The sequence below is a fragment of the Crocuta crocuta genome, unplaced genomic scaffold, assembly GCF_008692635.1.
Source record: "Crocuta crocuta isolate KB4526 unplaced genomic scaffold, BGI_CrCroc_1.0 scaffold25, whole genome shotgun sequence".
Classification (NCBI taxonomy): Eukaryota; Metazoa; Chordata; class Mammalia; order Carnivora; family Hyaenidae; genus Crocuta; species Crocuta crocuta.
In genome coordinates, this window is record NW_027532015.1 from 2043346 (window position 1) to 2061450 (window position 18105).

Below are 18105 nucleotides of genomic sequence, written 5' to 3' on the forward strand. Positions count from 1 at the left end.
ATTATCCTAATTGCTAGCTTCAGCACAAACTACCCAAGACTCCTACTTTCTAGGAGTGTTTCGTTGACATTTAAGAGACCCTGCTTAGAATACTATTCAGCCCTAAAAAGGAATGAAATTCACAATACATTCTACAACATGGATGAAACTTGAAGACATTATGCTGAGTGAAATAAGCCAGACACAAAAAGACAGATGTATCTAAGGTACCTCTAATAGTCAAATTCTTAGAGACAGGAAGTAGAACGGTGGTTGCCACAGGCCAGGAGAAGAAGGGATGGGGGTTAGAGTCTAATGGGGACAGAGTTGCAGTTTAGGAAGGTGAAAACATTTCTGAAAATAGCTAGTGGTAATGGTCCACTTCACAACATTGTGAAGTTCTTAATGGTTTGCAATGGTTTTAAAATGGTTAAAATGTCTGTGTGTCCAGGTAGCACTTGTCCACGTGGGGACTGTTAATATATAGTGTTTGTATATTCTACCATAAATTGTTTTGTTGAGGGAGAGAGGAGAGAGAGAGAGAGAGAGAGAGAGAAAGAATCGAAAGCAGGCTCCATGCCCAGTGCGGAGCTGGAGGCAGGGCTCGATCTCACTATTTTGAGATCATAACCTGAGCCGAAATCAAAAGTCAGACACTTAAGTGACCGAGCCACTCAGGCACCACACCCATAACTTATTAAATTGTGAGAGAGAAAAAAACCAAAGACCCTAATCAACAGTTCATCCTCAGAAAGCACTTCAAATATCTTACTTAATATGCACTAGAGGATTTCTTGATTAGAATAAGAGATATTAAAGATAATTTTCAGTTGGTAAACAAGGTGAACAAGACAGGCAGCACATAAAAGGGGCTGTTCACACACTTCTCCTGGATGAGTGGGGGTAAGAACTGGGTGACTCCATAGTCTAACACCTTCGGAGAGGCTCCTTAGGTCAGAAATTCTAGGAATCTAGAAATCTGCTGTTGCCTCATTAGCTGCTGCCTTGCTGGGCTCCCGCAGAGCATGGTCACCTTTGCTGTGGATTGTGGATTGGCTCCTTCCTGAGAGGTGGCTGGGCCCCCAGGGGCCACGTCACACGGCTGCTTCCCTGCTTGCCTGCTTGCCTGCTCCTAAGTGTTTGTGCCTCTTCTGGAACTCTGGTGAGGCTGCTTCTGTTCAATATACAACTTGATATGAGCTTGCAGTGGGGAGACCAGTAGCCCTTGGCTGCCTCCAGTCCTCGGAAGGGCTGGATTTTTCCAGCAATCTCCCTAAAATGCAAATCTGGTCATGTCAATTTCTCACTCCAGATTCTTCAGGGGGCTCCTCCACTGACACCACCCCCGACTCGCAGAGCGAACTCTCAATGCTTAACATGGCACGCGGACGTTCCCGTTCCCAGATCTGACCCTGCCTTCTTTTTCCTTCTCTTCCCCACCCTCGCTCTCCACCCCATTGCCAAACTCTGAGCCCAGCATACCAGCCCTTGAGCCTCCCTTATCTTTTCCACCTTCATCCTTCTGCACATGTGCCTTTTATTCTGCCCCCAAAGCTCTTCCTCCTCATACACGCTGGCCTTTGCTTCAAGGCACACGGCCGGATCAAGAGCACCAAGTCCTGGCCTAGAATGACAGCATCTGTGTCTGGAATTTGACCTTTTTTTAAAAAATAATTGTTTAAAAGTTTATTTATTTATTTTGAGACAGAGACAGATGCGGGGAGGGACAGAAAGAGAGAGAGAGAGAGAGAGAGAGAGAATCCCAGGCAGGCTCTGCACCATCAGCAGAGAGCCTGATGTGGGGCTCGAATTCACAAACTGCAAGATCATGACCTGAGCAGAAACCAAGGGTCAGAGAGCAGTAATCGACTGAGCCCCCCAGGCACCCTGGAATTAGACTTTTTTTCACTATATTTTCGGCAGCTATGAAATCATTCCATTTGCATACAGAGAAGCAAGAAGTAGACACAACAGGGAGAAACAGAGACTGCTCAGCCTTAGAGGGAGAAAGAGAGACCCAGGGAGCAGCCGCCTTTCTTCTTTAACTGGTGGGGTTGCTGGCTCCCTTTCTTTCTGAGACGCAACACAGCAACCCGTCCTTGGGATGTGGGAGTGAGTGTGCAATCTCCTTTGCAGCTAGGTGAGTCCTGGGCAGGCTGTCAGGTCTGCAGAATGAACTCCTGGAGGGGGGGGAGGGGCGATGATGAGCACTCCGGGGACTCCCAGGGTGGGCTGCCTGGGCTCTGCCTGGGGAAGAGCTGGTTTAGGAATCTGACATTTTAGGGGCACCTGGGTGGCTTAGTCGGTTAAGCGTCCGACTTTCGCTTAGGTCATGATCTCGCGGTTCGTGGGTTCGAGCCCCGCGTCGGGCTCTGTGCTGACTGCCAGCTCAGAGCCTGGAGCCTGTTTCAGTCTGTGACTCCCTCTCTCTCTGACCCTCCCTGCTCACGCTGTCTCTCTCTCTCTCTCTCCTAGAAATAAATAAAACATTTAAAAAAAAAAAAGGAATCTGACATTTTAAAGCCAAATTAGGTAATTTGACTTTAAGTTTTGTTTAACTGCTCATCAAGAAAGGATAAATAAATATGCATATTTAATGTTTATTCATTTATTTTGGGAGAAAGAGAGCAAAAAGGGGAGGGGCAGAGAGAGAGAGAGAGAGAGAGCATCCCAAGCAGGCTCTGCACTGTCAGCTCAGAGCCCAATGTGGGGCTTGAACTCGAAAACTGTGAGATCATGACCTGAGCTGAAACCAAGAGTCAGACTTAACCGACTGAGCCACTCAGGTGCCCCAAGAAAGGATTGTAAAAGCTGAAATAAATGGTTAATAATTTCTTCAAAAGGAGCACATGTAACCTCAAAAGGAAAGTCACCTAAAATAAGAACCGAAACTAGGGATATTTGGCCAGGGACACGTTAACCTGGAATGGCACACAGAAGGTCATGTTCATATGACATCTCCTCAGGCAAGTTCTGGAAAAGCGTTTTCTTCTAAGATTCTTCATTTGCTGATGCTCTAACTTGAGGCTTTTCTTTAGGACTTTGGCTACAACTGGAAATGTGAGTAAGCTACACTTTGGGTTTTTAGTTTAATAACAACAGAAAGATCCAGAATAAAATCTTGAAGAAGCCAATGCCAATATTCTTATAGGGCTTGTGTTTGGTACCTGATTTCCAATGAGACACCAAGGACATTTGCTATCAAGCTGCACATGAAAAAACAAAATAACCTGCACATGAGAACAAGGGGTGTCTTATCTGATGAGTATCTCCCAGCTGTGCTGAGTCGGCACATCCTTACCTGATCTTCTGGAAGCACGACCTGTGACCTGCAGCTGATCTGCCAATGATACCAAAGGGCGCAGAGCATCGGCTCCGGGCTCTGGAGATCCTGGGATCAGTTTGCAAGACTAGCTGGGCTCCTTGGGAACAGAGGGTGGGGTGGGTACCCGGCCGGGAAAAGCTCTTTGGGAACAGGATGCAGGGAACGAGAGGAAAAAATAAACCTGAACTCAGTCTCGATTACAGTTAAGTGTCAGCCGCCGGGAAGCAACTTAAAACAGAAAGCAACCAACCTCATCTGCCAAGGCCGGCAGGCAATTCTGCCCGAGCCCCGCTGGGCAGCTAGTCCTGGTCACGCTTTTCCCCAGCCCCGTCTGGAATCGAAGTTCAAGGATTCTTCTGCCTATAATAAAGCGCCATGCCCCCCGCCCCTTACGTCTGATCCTTACCTTTTGCGCTGCAGTCTGTTAGCGCACACTCCGGACATGAGAACATGTGGCTAATTCGTGCCTGCAGAACCTTTGGTACGTTTGCAAGCATTGCAATTAATCTGAAGATTTCCCAGAGGTGAAATAGAGGTCAAAGTCATTTTTTTTTGGTTTGTTTTTTGTTTTGTTTTACAAAGTCCTATTCCTTTTCTTACTCATTCTCCTAGTTAGCTGTGAGGGTTTTCTGTTTTGGTTTTGTGTTTGAAGCCTCTCGAATTCAAGCTGGATAAAGCTTTATTTCTTTCAAGTGCGTTCCGTAACCGGCACCCACATGTACCCACATGGACATGGCCTCACTGTGCGGTTTCAACGACTCTACATAAATTCTTCCTTTAAATTAGTAGAATTTCTAAATCAAAACGTTCTGAAGCCAACAGGAATGTTTATCCTTAGGTAATTAACTGCAGCTCCCACAACTCCGTTCGTGCTTTGATTTGTGGAAGGAATTCTCTCCTCATCGGTAACACTAGCTGGCTGTTGTCGTCACGACACCGGTGATGTGAGTTTGTGAGATTTTCCAGGCCCCTCCTGGTCAGGTTCGGGTAAAATCTGCTGGGACTGTCTTGGGGGAAAGGGAGGAACTGTAAGTATGAGAGAGGGGAGCCTCAGGCCCTGGGGGTGGGAGGAGGTCGGCGTGCAATCGCGTAGACTTTGTGGGCAGAGCAATAAGGAGAGTCACACTGTGGCCAAGAGCGTGAACTTTGCTGTCGGGCAAACCCCGCTCTCCCAGCACGTGACCTTGGAGGCATTGCTTCATGTCTCTTGGTCTTTGCTTTCTGTGTTCTCGCGTGGGAAGTGGGGATATAAAACCCAGTTTACACAGAACTGGTAACGGGACTCCATGAGATAAACACACACCGGGCAATGCCCCACAGGTAAACAGTAGCTGCTGTTCTTGTGACGACACGGGCCTCGGAGCTTGCTGATTCTGAAGGGTGGGCGAGGCTGCAAACCTGGCTCCTCTTCTGGAAGACGGTGTTGTTAACACCCATCCCACAGGATTGGGGGCAGAACAGAGGGACCGCGGGGCTGGGAACACAGCATGTGGTCAGCCCGGCTCAGTGCCCCCTTCCTACCTCTTTGTGAATTCAGAATGAGATGGAAGCCAGCTCGCAGATTGTTTGGCTCGATCCCACACAGGGAGCCACTGTATTTGGAACCCCATAGAAGGACCGACCACAGGATCACTTAAAACACCATTCTGTATTCTCTTATAATGTGTTTTTGGTCATGTTTGTGAGGTTAGAGCATCATGGAGTCATTCACCCCTCAAACTGCAACAGTCTACCCCCAGGCCCTGTGTTAAACACTGGAAGTATAGGGGTACCCAGCTGGCTGATCTCAGGGTTGTGAGTTCGGGGCCCATGTGAAGTGTAGAGATTACAAAACAAAATAAATAAATGAACTTTAAAAATTAAACAGTGAGGAGCACCTGGGTGGCTCAGTCGGTTGAGCAACTGACTTCGGCTCAGATCATGATCTCACGGTTCGTGGGTTTGAGCCCCACATCGGGCTCTGTGCTGACAGCTCAGAGCCTAAAACCTGCTTCAGATTCTGTGTGTATCTCTCTCTCTCAGAAATAAATAAATATTAAAATAAAAAAAGATCATGAGTGGAGCCAAAGTCTGATACTAACCAACTGAGCCACCCAGGTGCCCCTGTATATATTTTTAATTTTTGAACTATTATATCCCCAACTGACCTTTATGAATTTCACCACAGGTACAGTTTTGTGTAGCTATCAGGATACAGGACAGTTCTATCACACTCTCCAGAAATCCATTCTCTACCCCTTTGGGGTCACAACTTGACCCACACAAACCAGTGGTGACCTCTGATCTGCTCTCCATCACTGTGATTTTGTGGGTTTTTTGGAGAATGTCATATAAATAGAATCATAAATCATGTAAGCTTTTGAGACTGGCTTCTCTCTCTCTCTTTTTTTAAAGAAATCAGGGTTTCTTGTTTTTTTTTTTTAATGTTTTATTCATTTCTAGGAGAGAGAGAGAGAGACAGCGTGAGCAGGGGAGGGTCAGAGAGAGAGGGAGACACAGGCTCTGAAATAGGCTCCAGGCTCTGAACTGGCTGTCAGCACAGAGCCCGACGCAAGGCTCGAACCCATGAACCGTGAGATCATGACCTAAGCGAAAGTCGGACGTTTAACCGACTAAGCCACCCAGGCGCCCCGAGACTGGCTTCTCTTATTGAGCCCAATGCCTTTGAGATTTTTCCAAGTGTTGTTTGTGTCAGTACTTTTTCCTGTTTATTACTGGGTTGTGTTCCATCATATGGACATACCGCAATTTCTTTACCCACCCCATTGAGGGACATTCTTGAAGGGCTTTTTTTTTTAGTCAGAAGAAGAAATGGGAAGAGAGGAGACTGGTCGGATATCTATTTCAGGAAACTAAGACAGTGGTCATGAGGCCAGACTCAAAGGAGACAGGTAGAGAAATTTCCAGGAAGGAGAAATGGGCAAGAATGCCTAATTAGACATGAGCTGGAGGGAGAAAGAAGAGTCTGGGATTAAACCCAGGTTTCTGGTTTGGAAGACAAACGGGACTACAAGATAGAGAATTCCAGAAGAGTGTGGCCTCACCATGGAAGGCCTTCAAGGAAGGATGACAGTCTGTGATGCACCTGGTACTTAGCAGAGGCTCAAGAGAGGATCAGTGCCTGGGAACCCAGGTGTCCCTCACACAGGGCGATGCCACAGGTGTAAAGACAAAAGACACAGGTGTCAAAGCAGGTCATTTTAACGTCACCAGGAGAAGTGCTAAACTAGAGAGTAGGCATGGCATTTTCAGAGTTTGCAGGAAAGACCCTTAGCATGGCTTGCCAGTCAGAGATGGCTTCCTGGAGGAGGCGGTACTTTGATGTCAAGCCTTTCCGTTGAGGAAAACACTGTCCTCCAGATGGAACCACTTACAATGTGAATACTAACCAGGAGGGTAAACAGTTTTGCCCTTTGCCATCAGTAGATGCTAGTCTGCAGTAGAGAACCAGTTCATCTAAAGCTAAGAATGAGGCTGGAAAAGTCTGAGTGGAGGACGGCATGAGAAGCCACCCTGTGGGGGTAGAGGTTGCTGAATTATCTAACCTGGGAAAGCCGACTCAGCAACTAGAATTATCTGAGAGCTTTTAAAAAAAAATGTTTAGGGGCGCCTGGGTGGCTTAGTCGGTTGAGCGTCCAACTTTCGCTTAGGTCATGATCTCGCGGTTCATGGGTTCGAGCCCCGCGTCGGGCTCTGTGCTGACTGCCAGCTCAGAGCCTGGAGCCTATTTCGGAGTCTGTGTCTCCCTCTCTCTCTGACCCTCCCCTGCTCACGCTGTCTCTCTCTCTCCTAGAAATAAATAAAAATGTTTAAAAAAAATGTTTAATGTTTATTATTTATTTTTGAGAGAAAGAGAGACTGACAGAGTGCGAGCAGAGTGCGAGCGGGGGAGGGGCAGAGAGAGAGGGAGACACAGAATCCAAAGCAGGCTCCAGGCTCCCAGCTGTCAGGACAGAGCCCAACCTTGAACCTACGAACCGTGAGATAATGACTTGAGCCGCTTAACTGATTGGTTAAAAAGCTTTAAAAAAAAATCCAGATAACTGGGACTTACCATAGACCTAAAACCACAGACCCTCTGGGTGTGACCAATGAAAACCAAACCAAACAAACAAAACAAAACAGAAAAGAACTTCCCCGATGATTCTAATGTGAAGTCAGTAAGACCCTAGAGTATCAAGATGGCTGTCAGCAGAGCCCAGGAATACGGAAAGAGACTTGATTTTTGCCACAGACACAGTGTAAATCCACAGTGTCAATCCTCATCCTCAGAAACGCCAGCCATTGGTTATAGGGAATGAATGACTCAGTCCCGCTCACCTTATTCTGGAAAAACCAACTCCAAGCACAATCCACACTCACTTGATGTTAGTTTCTGGTCAGATAACCTACCATGTCCAATAACACACATACATGCATGAGGTTTTTAAAACACCGATAATAGCTATACCTTTTTTGAGTTCTTACTATGTCCTAATGTTGTGTATACTTCACATTTTTTTCATCTTTCTAACAATTCAGGGAGGTCGTTGTGAAATAAGCCCATTGTGCCTTGTTCAAGGTTGTACATCTCCCAGGGGCTGACCAGTCAGATTTCAAATTTCATTCTTTCCATTATATCAAATAAACAACCTTGAAAGATCTGTAATGAGGACAGCAGTGACCGTTCAGTAAAAGGCCAAGGGAACCAGCAAGGAAAAGCAATATGACAATGAAGTGTGTAACAAATCGGGCAGGGGAGATAATGAAAAATAAACAAAAGAAGGAAGAGCAAATGAATAGAATTTAGGGCAAGCATCTATTAGCAAGAGACTGAGGGAATCTTTTGTGAAAAATAATGAAATAGACCCAGCATTTCCTGACCCGTGTTTTATGTGTGTTCAAGGCTGGTGTTTATAGTTATTCCTGAACACTCTTGACCCTACTCTACTTCCCAAGTTTTTTTTTTGTTTTTTTTTTTTACCTCAGGAAAACAGGTCTAAGGGACTGTGATGGCCGCCTCCAGCTGTCCCCTTCTCCGGCAAATCCAGCCTTTGTTTCTCTCGCAGCCCCTGTGGCTGCGTGTGAGGCTTCCACTCTGTCTCGGATTGTTTTGAGTCTGAGGGCTGACAGCTGAATCCAAGTCCCAGAGACAGAGACCTTGACCTTAATAGCACACTGACCTACAAAATACACCAATTAATACACATAGGAAGAGATGGATGAAAGTGAAGCACAAAAGAGGGCAAAGGACCCGCAAAGGGGGAGTAGACGACCGAGCTGAGCAGGCCGACCAGAGAAATCTGGATTAACGGTAACTTTAATACAGGCTGGGAAGTGTCACGGAGACTAAAGTTCACAGATACTTCCTCTTCTTCCTCTTCCTCCATCCCCTCCCCCCTCCTTTTCCTTCTTGTCTTTTCCCTCTCCCCCCTCCCCCTCCCCATCTTCCCTCTCTTCCCCTTCACCCTCTCCCTCCTCCTCCTCCTCCCTCATCTTCTTCTTTCCTCAACTAGGGCCAAAATAATCTGGAATTTAGTTTAGAGACAAGAACTTTCGAGGAGTAAGGTGTGTTTAACAACAGAAAGGATTATAGACAAGGCTATACAAGTCGCCCTTCCTGGATAATGTTGAGGCATAATTATTATTCTCAAGCACCACCTCTATGCATGGGCGTATACTGGGCACTTCAACTAAATTTCTTACTTCATTTAGTGTTTTTTCTAGAAACTTCCTTTTTTTTTTTAAACAAAATTATTTCTTTTGAGAGAGAGAGTGAGCTGAGCATGTGTGAGCTGGGGAAGGGCAGAGAGAGAGGGAGGGTCCCAAGCAGGCTCCACACATGTGGGGCTCGATCCCATGAACCGTGAGATCATGACCTGAGCTGAAACCAAGAGTCTTACGCATAACTGACCGAGCCACCCAGGCGTCCCAGATCTTTGCTGAAGCTTCCAAGGTGAGTATTATTACCCACATTTTACAGGAAAGTAAACAGAGGCTCCTTGATGTTAAGGGACTTTCCAGGGACACGTGTAGTGAATGGCATGACTGGGTTGAGACTGAGTTCTCTTTAACCCTAAAATACTCTTGCCACCGTATCAGCAGGCCCTATGGTCTTAAAATGGTGCAGACGAGGGGATGACCAAATCGGCAAAGAGGGACCCAACGCTGCCTTATCTTAGGGACAGTAGGGAGGAAAAGAGAAAGGAGGAAAGAGACGGACTGAGAGTGAGATCTCACTGGGAGCAATTCTCCAGGTCCCGCCCCCAGCACGAAGCTAAGGGAAGCCCTCGCCTTTCAGATTTGAGCAAGTGGTGTGGCTTTACAAGTACGGACTGGGGCACCATTTTGTGCATTTTCATCCTTACTCTGCGAGAGAAAAGGCTGGGGCTCAGAGGAAGAGGCCAGGGGCCTTGTTCTAGGCCCTGAGGAAAGCAGTGAGCAGGGAGAACAAAGTCCGCACCCAGTTTCCAAATGCAAGAGAAAATGATATCAGCCAAAACAGCAAATAAGTATTCCCTCCTCCACAAAAATCGGGAGAAAACTGGCCTAGGTTCTAGTGTATCCTTTCAATTCCCTAGGGTAATTTTTTTTTAATGTTTATTTAGTTTTGAGGGGGAGAGGGGCAGAGAGAGGAAGACAGAATGTGAAGCAGCCTCCAGGCTCTGAGCTGTCAGCCCAGAGCCGAATGCAGGGCTTGAACCCACAAGCCATGAGATCATGACCTGACCCAAAGTCAGACGCTTAACCACCACCCAGGTGCCCTGCCACGGATTTTTCATATTGCAAATCTGGGACTCAAACACATCAAATAAGAACCCCCACTTCCCACAGACCTTGGAAACCACTATTCTGTTTTCTATTTCTATGAATTTGAGTACTTTACATACCACATAAATGGAATCATACAGTATTTGTGGGTTTTTTTGTGACTGGCGCATTTCATTTAGCATAATATCCTCAAGGAGGGGGGCGCCTGGGTGGCTCATCCCAGTTAAGCATAATATCCTCAAGGTTCATCCATGCTGTAGCAGGTGATAGGGTTTCCTACAGTTTGAAGGCTGAGTAATATTTCACTGTGTGCATGAGCCACAATCCGTCCGTTCTTCCGTCAGTGGTTACTTGTGCTGCTGACACTTCCTTGGCTATTGTGCATGGCGAGGCTATGAACACGTGTGTGCAAAATCTCTTTGAGAGTCTGCTTTTAATTCTTTTGACTATATATCGAGAAGTGGGATTGCTGGACCCTATGCCGCTTTTATTTTTAATTTATTGAGAAACTTGCATACATACAGGCTGTACCATTTTATAATCCTGCCAATGGTGCGTGAAGTGTTCCAATTTCTCCGTATCCTTGCCAACTCTTGTTTGTTTTTTTTGTTTTGTTTTTTTGTTTTTCTGGATAGTAGCCATCCTAATAGGCGTGAGGTGATACTTCATTGCGATTGTGATTCGCATTTCTCTGATGATGACTAATGTTGAGCATCTTTTCATATACTTTTGGTCATGCCTATATTATCTTTGGGAAAGCGTCTATCAAGCCCTTCGCCCATTTTTTAAATATTAGGTTATTTGATTTTTTTTATTGTTGTTGAGTTGTGGGAATCCTTTTTTTTTTTTTTTTTTTTTTTTTTTAAGTAAGCTCTTGTCCAACATGGGGCTTGAACTCATAACCCTGAGATCAAGAGTCACATGCTTTCCCAACTGAACCAGCCAGGTGCCCCATAGGAATCCTTTGTATATTCTGGATATTAACCCCTTATCAGATATATGTTTGCAAATACAGGTGTCCTTTGAACAATGCTAGGCTTAGGACCACCACTCTCATGCTGCAGTTGAAAACCCACATGTAACTTTTGACTCCCTCAAAACTTAACTTCTAATAGGGGGAACCACGAGAGATCACTCCTTACTGAGATAAGCAATTTCCTGGAGGACAAACTGCTCTCAGGGAGATGATTAGCATCACGCTGCATTTTAAGCAGATACTTGCAAGGCTGGAGCTCACTACGATAGCAACAGGAAGTGGCTACCAAATGATCACCGTACAATAGCCCAATATGTGCTACCTTCATTTTATGCAGCTGTGATTTAATACCGCATCTTTACGCTTGCTTCTATTTTCTCGGCTGCTAACAGACAGTCTGGAAATGCTTGTGTGCACACAGCCTGATAAATTGTAACTTTCTGTAAAAGATTTGTGTACATTTTATGGTAGCAAATGATAAAATCCATGTATATTTTATGCATTTATGATGCGCCTAACTTCGAAATTTTTTGTGAAAAACTTTTCAGTATTTTAGGTTACATGGTTTGTCTTTGAGTTTTTTCAAATTGTCACAAATCTCCAAACGTTTTCCTTTTTTTTCTTAATGTTTTTATTTATTTCTAGGAGAGAGAGAGACAGTGTGAGCAGAGGAGTGTCAAAGAGAGAGGGAGTCACAGACTGAAACAGGCTCCAGGCTCTGAGCTGGCAGTCAGCACAGAGCCCGATGCGGGGCTCGAACCCACGAACTGCGAGATCATGACCTAAGCGAAAGTCGGACGCTTAACCGACTAAGCCGCCCAGGCGCCCCTCCAGACGTTTTCCAATAGGTTTATCGGAAGAAACCTCACATGCATGTGAGCCTATGCACTTTGTACGCGTTAAGAGCCAACTGTGTCTCCTACAGTGTGGACTGGCTTTTTACTCTGCTAACTGTGCCCTTAGATGCACAAGTTGTTAACTTTGATGTAGTCCCATTTTTCCAGGCTTGCTTTTAAAGCTGACGTCCTACCCCATATACCTCCTGTGTGCCACATACCTTCATTCGGTGACTCCCAAACTTGAAAATGCATTAGAATCTTCTGGTTGGCTTGTTACACCATAGATGACTGAGTCCCACCACCGAGGTTTTGGTTCTGTAGATCTGGAATGGGGCTCAACTACCGACATATCTAGAAAGTTCTCAGGTAATGCAGATGCCGATGGTCCGGAAACCACACCTTGAGATCTGCCACTCTGGTCCTTCGGTCTCTCTTTGTTTTTAAAAATTATTGTCATGCCTCCACTCCTTGGCTCTTGCTGTTTTTTCTCTGCCTGGAATGGCCTTTATGCACACACCTCCTCGGTGAACTTTCACTGAACCCTCAAGCCAGAATGAATCTTTCTCCTTCTGAGTTTCTATGTCACTCTATATTTATTTTGTCCCTTCCCACCTTTGACTTTCAGTTAGACTTATTTATATACCAGTCATATCTTCTACTGGGATCATAGACTTGTTGATGTTAGCACTTGAGTTCAATGTCTCTTTACACAGCCTGACAGTGCCCAGCACAATACTTCACTGGCACTAGGCATGGAGTGGATGTTGGTTAAAAGAATGAAAAGTTAGGGGTGCCTGAGTGACTCTGTCAGTTAAGCGACCGACTTTGGCTCAGGTCATGATCTCACGGATCATGGGTTCGAGCCCCACATCGGGCTCTGAGCTGACAGCTCGGAGCCTGCTTTGGATTCTGTGTCTCCCTCTCTCTCTCTCTCTGTTCTTCCCCCACTCACACTCTGTCAAAAATAAATAAAGATTAAAAAATTTTTTTAAAAAGAATGAAAACTTAAGGAAATGCCTCCTGAATGAAAGGACAGCAGCATTGAGGAAAGAACTACATGAAAGCTATAGGAGAAGAGAGAGGATAAACGGAGTGGAGTGGGTGGGAGGGAAATTCTTTCCAAAAGGGAATTTTGTTTTGCCAACTAAACAAGAAGCAAAAATAGATCAGGTCTTCCGAGCTGTTCTGTTTGTCTGTTTTCTTGCAGCTGTGCTAGAATTTTTTTTTTTAGGCTAAAATTGCTAATCACCATTGCCAGTAGGGCCCCTGTGATTAAAAGAAGGAAAGAAAGAAAAAGATTAATGACTTTAATTCCCAAACATTTAGGGACTGAAAGTGTGGAGGGGGGCAATGTTCTGGCATCATGACTGGGAATATAGACTGCTGTTTCATCTCGGGGAAGATCAAGACACCTTTCCCCAGGGAGGATTAGACAGGTGCTGTAGAGTGTAAAATGGAAGTATTGAAACTGTAATGAACTCTAGAAATTATTTGTCTGTGAACAAAATTTTAAACCAATGCTTATAAAATNGTCTCAATCATTTATTTTTGCTCTTGATTCCCTTGCTTTTGGGGATGTGTCAAGTAAGAAGTTGCTGCGGTGGAGGTCAAGGAGGTTGTTTCCTGCTTTCTCCTCTAGGGTGTTGATAGTTTCCTGTCTCACGTTCAGGTCCTTTATCCATTTTGAGTTTATTTTTGTGCATGGTGTGAGAAAATGATCTAGTTTCATTCTTCTGCATGTTTCTGTCCAATTCTCCCAACACCATCTGTTTTGTTTTGTTTTTTTTAAAGATTTTGTTTTTAAGTAATTTCTACACCCCATGCAGGACTCAAACTCATGACCCTGAGATCAAGAGTCGCATGCTCTATGGGCTGAGACAGCCAGACACCCCAAGACATATAATTCTTTATTACATTTATGGCACCACCTCTCTGGCAGATTGGACCAGACATGATTTCTAACTTTGTTTATTAGGACAGCCTTCCTTGGAAACTACCAGTATGTAATAGGGTGTTTTCTCCGCTGGCGCACTTCTGAAAAGGGAATGCAGTCCACTTGAACTTGGGAATGCAGTCCACTGCAAGCACCACAAGCCAAGGAAAGATGCAAGCCACAGAGAACCCTGGGGTTTCAGCTGGAATGCACATCCTGAGCACCCTCTGGAAGTTTCTGTGATTCTTGTCCCTGGTGGCAGCATTTTATTTTCGGTCAGGGCTACTACCCTGGGATCATTCAATGCAGCTGTTAGCCATTTTCATCTTTGTTTGCTGGCTGTTTAGACACCTAAGCAGATTCTGTTGTGTTCTCCAGTTGTTTCTGTCCACAGGTGCACTACCAGAACATTCTAACCACAGGACATGTGTTGCTCTTTAACAGTACGTAGGAAATTAAAAGAACCTTGAGAGCTGGCCTGAAAATTTTATTAAGCTCTCACTAAATCTTCCTCTTTTAAAATCATTTCTCCATGGTGTGGTTGTGCCTGGGAGAACCGGAAATCAGCCCCTCAGTCATGAGCCCAAGATTCTATGAAATTAAACATGCCCAGAAATTAATCATGCTTTCTTGTATCTTCTATGAAGATATCTCAGGGGTCAAATTATCTCCTGCTTACTAGCGGATATTCAAAAGTAAGAATTTGGAAGCTCTTTCTAAATGACTTTACATAAGAGCTTAAAACAAATTCATTGCATTTGTATGCAAATTTGTCTTTAAAAATTTGTTTCCTTATGGTGAGGGAAAAGGGAAAGATAAGTCTAGGGGTGTCTGTGTGGCAAAGTGGGGGTCTGTTTTTTTGTGGTTAGTGCTTCGGAAGGTTAACGTGTGGGAGTGAATTAATGAATAAAATTTGGCTCCACTGCTGAAAATTTTGGAGGAAATTGGATATATCAAATATGAACCAGTTCTAACACCAGATGAATGAACTATTTTGATGTTCAACCAGGGCAGAGGTACAAGTGACACTAAGTGACACTAAGCTGGATATCAGTTACCCCTGTTTCTTTGAGGACTTTCAATATAGGGTGACCATGTTTGACCATAATTGGGACAAAGAGGCTCAAAACAAATTCTAATTATGACAGAGTAGACAGAAAACCGAGAAAGATGGTTTTAGTACCAATGTTTTTTTTTTCTTCTCCTTTTGTAAATTATTCTATTTTAACATTTTGTAGAGTAAAAGCCATAGCTACATATTTGGTGGCCAGTGTTTTTTAAAATTTAGTTTAAATAAATTTAAATAAAAGTTTTAATTAATTAATTATTTTATTTTGTTATTTTTATTTTTAGAGAGAGAGAGAGAGAGCAGTAGTGGGGAGAGGAACAGAGGGAGTGAAAGAGAATATCAAGGAGGCGCCATAGCCAGGGCTGAGCCTGATGCAGGGCTTGATCTCACGACCCTGGGATCATGACCTGAGCTGAAATCAACACTAGGGCATTCAATCAACTCGGCAACCCAGGTGCCCTGGTGGATGTGTATTTTTTGATCTGCGCACTGCCAGCTCTCCTTCTGGGAACTGCTTCTCCATAACTTCAACCCTACAATTCTCAGGGAGCAGCCATGCTCTTATGTGACCTGGCCCCTTGCCTGTGTTCAGTTAAATAGTGGGTAATACCAATGATTCCCTTCTCTGGGATAATTGAACCAAATTCCAGGGATAATGGTCAGTATCAATGATCAATGCATACTGGCTAAACAGTAGTCTTGGTTGAGAATAGAAAAAATAAATATCTGCTGTTTATTTCTTTTGTGATATTTTGTTATGGCAGCCAGAGCAGAGTAATATGCCCTGGTTGCAAAGAGCCATGTTGCATGGTAAAGAAGGGATGATTTTGCGGTGAGACGGACCAGAACTTAGTTTATTACTTTTTATGTGATTTTGAGCAAGTCACATTGCCCCTTTAAGGCAGTTCTTTTATTATTAATTTTTTTTATGTGTATTCATTTTTGAGAGAGAGAGAGAGACAGAGCATGAGCAGGGGAGGGGCAGATTGATAGGGAGACACAGAATCTGAAGTAGGCTCCAGGCTGTGAGCTGTCAGTACAGAGTCGGACGTGGGGCTTGAACTCATGAACTATGAGATCATGACACAAGCCAAAGTTGGGCACCCAAATGACTAAGCCACCCAGGTGCCCCAAGACAGTGCTTATATGACTACACTGGAAACAATAATTCCTCTATGAGTATTATGAGGCTCATAACACAAACACTCTCTCTCTCTCTCTCTCTCTCTCTCTCTCTCTATATATATATATATATACAGTACCTGAAACATAAGGAGCATTCAGTAAGGGATAATTGTAACAGTCACAGCAATGAGAGAATGTTTTGCAAGCAGTAAAATGATTACCCTGAGGAGGCACCGGGGTGGCTCAGTGGAATAAGCATCTGACTCTTGATTTCAGCTCAGGCCATAATCTCAGGGTCATGCGATCGAGCCCTGAGTAGGGTTCCGTGCTGAGCCTGGAGCCTGCTTGAGATTCTCTCTCTCCCTTTGTCCCTCTCCCCCAATTGTATTGTCTCTCTCTCTAAAATAAACACACACATACACATATATACACACAAGATTACCCTGAGGACTATACAGCAGCATGTCTTGTCATATATTACATTAAATATATCTTACTGATTAATATTAATATGCATTTAAGATATTAATGTATTAAAGATAACATTTAAATATTAAAAAATAAGAATATACTATTTTAAAAGAAAACAAAATAAAAATTACATAAAATGCTGCTAGTTACAACTCTCTAAGAAATCATGCATACCTGTTAACACAATCGAAGGGTGATAGGTAAGTAAGAATATAATTGTTTGATACTGAACAAGTTAGGACTCTTTGTTACGGGGAAGGAAAACCTGAATTTTAGGGTAATCTAGGCCCCAACTGGAATTTCTTTGCTCCAGATCCCAAGCAATGGAGCCACGGCAGAGCGAGAATCCAGCTGGCCTATTGGCACACCTACAACCAGGAGACTTCATATCTTTATGAGTCTTGCCATCTCTAGACCTTTCCCTTGGCCTCATTCCTATTCACCACAATTGGCTTTGTCTACATGCAGAAAACATGGCCTCCCCAAGTCACACTTTCTGACTTTCACTTCCAAAAGGGCCTCCCCGTATTGCCTCTGTGTGTCTCATCTCCTCTCCTCAGTCAGATCAGATTAGGGCCCAACATTAAGGCCTCAGCTTAACTTAATCACCTCTTTAAAAGCCCATCTCCAACAGCTGCATTCTGAGGTGCTAGGTTCGGGCTTCAACATACGGATTTTGTGGGGATACAATTCAGCCCATTGCACATGGTTTGCTATGGTGTTTCCACCCTTGACTGGCATTTACATCACTTCCTGGATTTTGGGTCGGCTTAGACGTTTGGCATTTAACTCTTTGCTTCTGCTGACTTTGAAATTGCTATTTTCATCCACAAAGAGCTAAAACAGGCACATTGCGTCAGGTTGTTGGAGTCTATTTTATGTGATCCTGTTGGGTCCTTTATTAATTTACTAAACAAATATTTATTGAACAGCCAGCATGTACTTAATATTAATATCTAGCGTAAATGTGAAGAAATATGATCTCCTTGGGAATATCAAGGTGACTCAGCCATGGATCCTGTCTGAGGCTTTTAGTCTAGTAGAGAAGAAAAGTCGGAAAGCATCAATAAATATAATAAAAGACATAAAGGTTTAAGGCGAAGTGTACTTTAGGAGATGTACAGATAGGTATAGAAATTCAGAGGAGGAAAAGACAGCTCAAGTCTGGAAGGACTGGAGAAAGCTTCCAGGAGGGGGTAGTGTTTGAGCTGAGATCTGAGCCGTGGGTGGCCCTTGAACCCATGGAGGACAAGGCTTTTCAGGAACAGAGACTGGCGTTGGTGATGCTCCTGTCAGACACACCTGGGAGGCTGGGATCCTCCGGGAGGAAGCGCTAAATTAGGGCCTCGACATCCCCAAACAGCAGGAGGGTGAAAGAGGTCGACCTCGTGATGTATCAACCTTGGGCGAATTATTCCGCCAGAAGATGGAGTTTATTTTCCTTTCAGATAATGTTACCCTACTTCCTCAGCTCACATTCAGTCCTCCATCTACGGCAATCTGACTTCTGAAGTCGACAGAAATCTCCTAATTACCAGATCTACTGGTCCCTGTTCGGTTTGTAGCCACCCACTTGCCTTTTTATGGCATTCCATTTTTCTTCTTGAAACTTTTTCCTCCTCTGGCTCTGTGACAGCC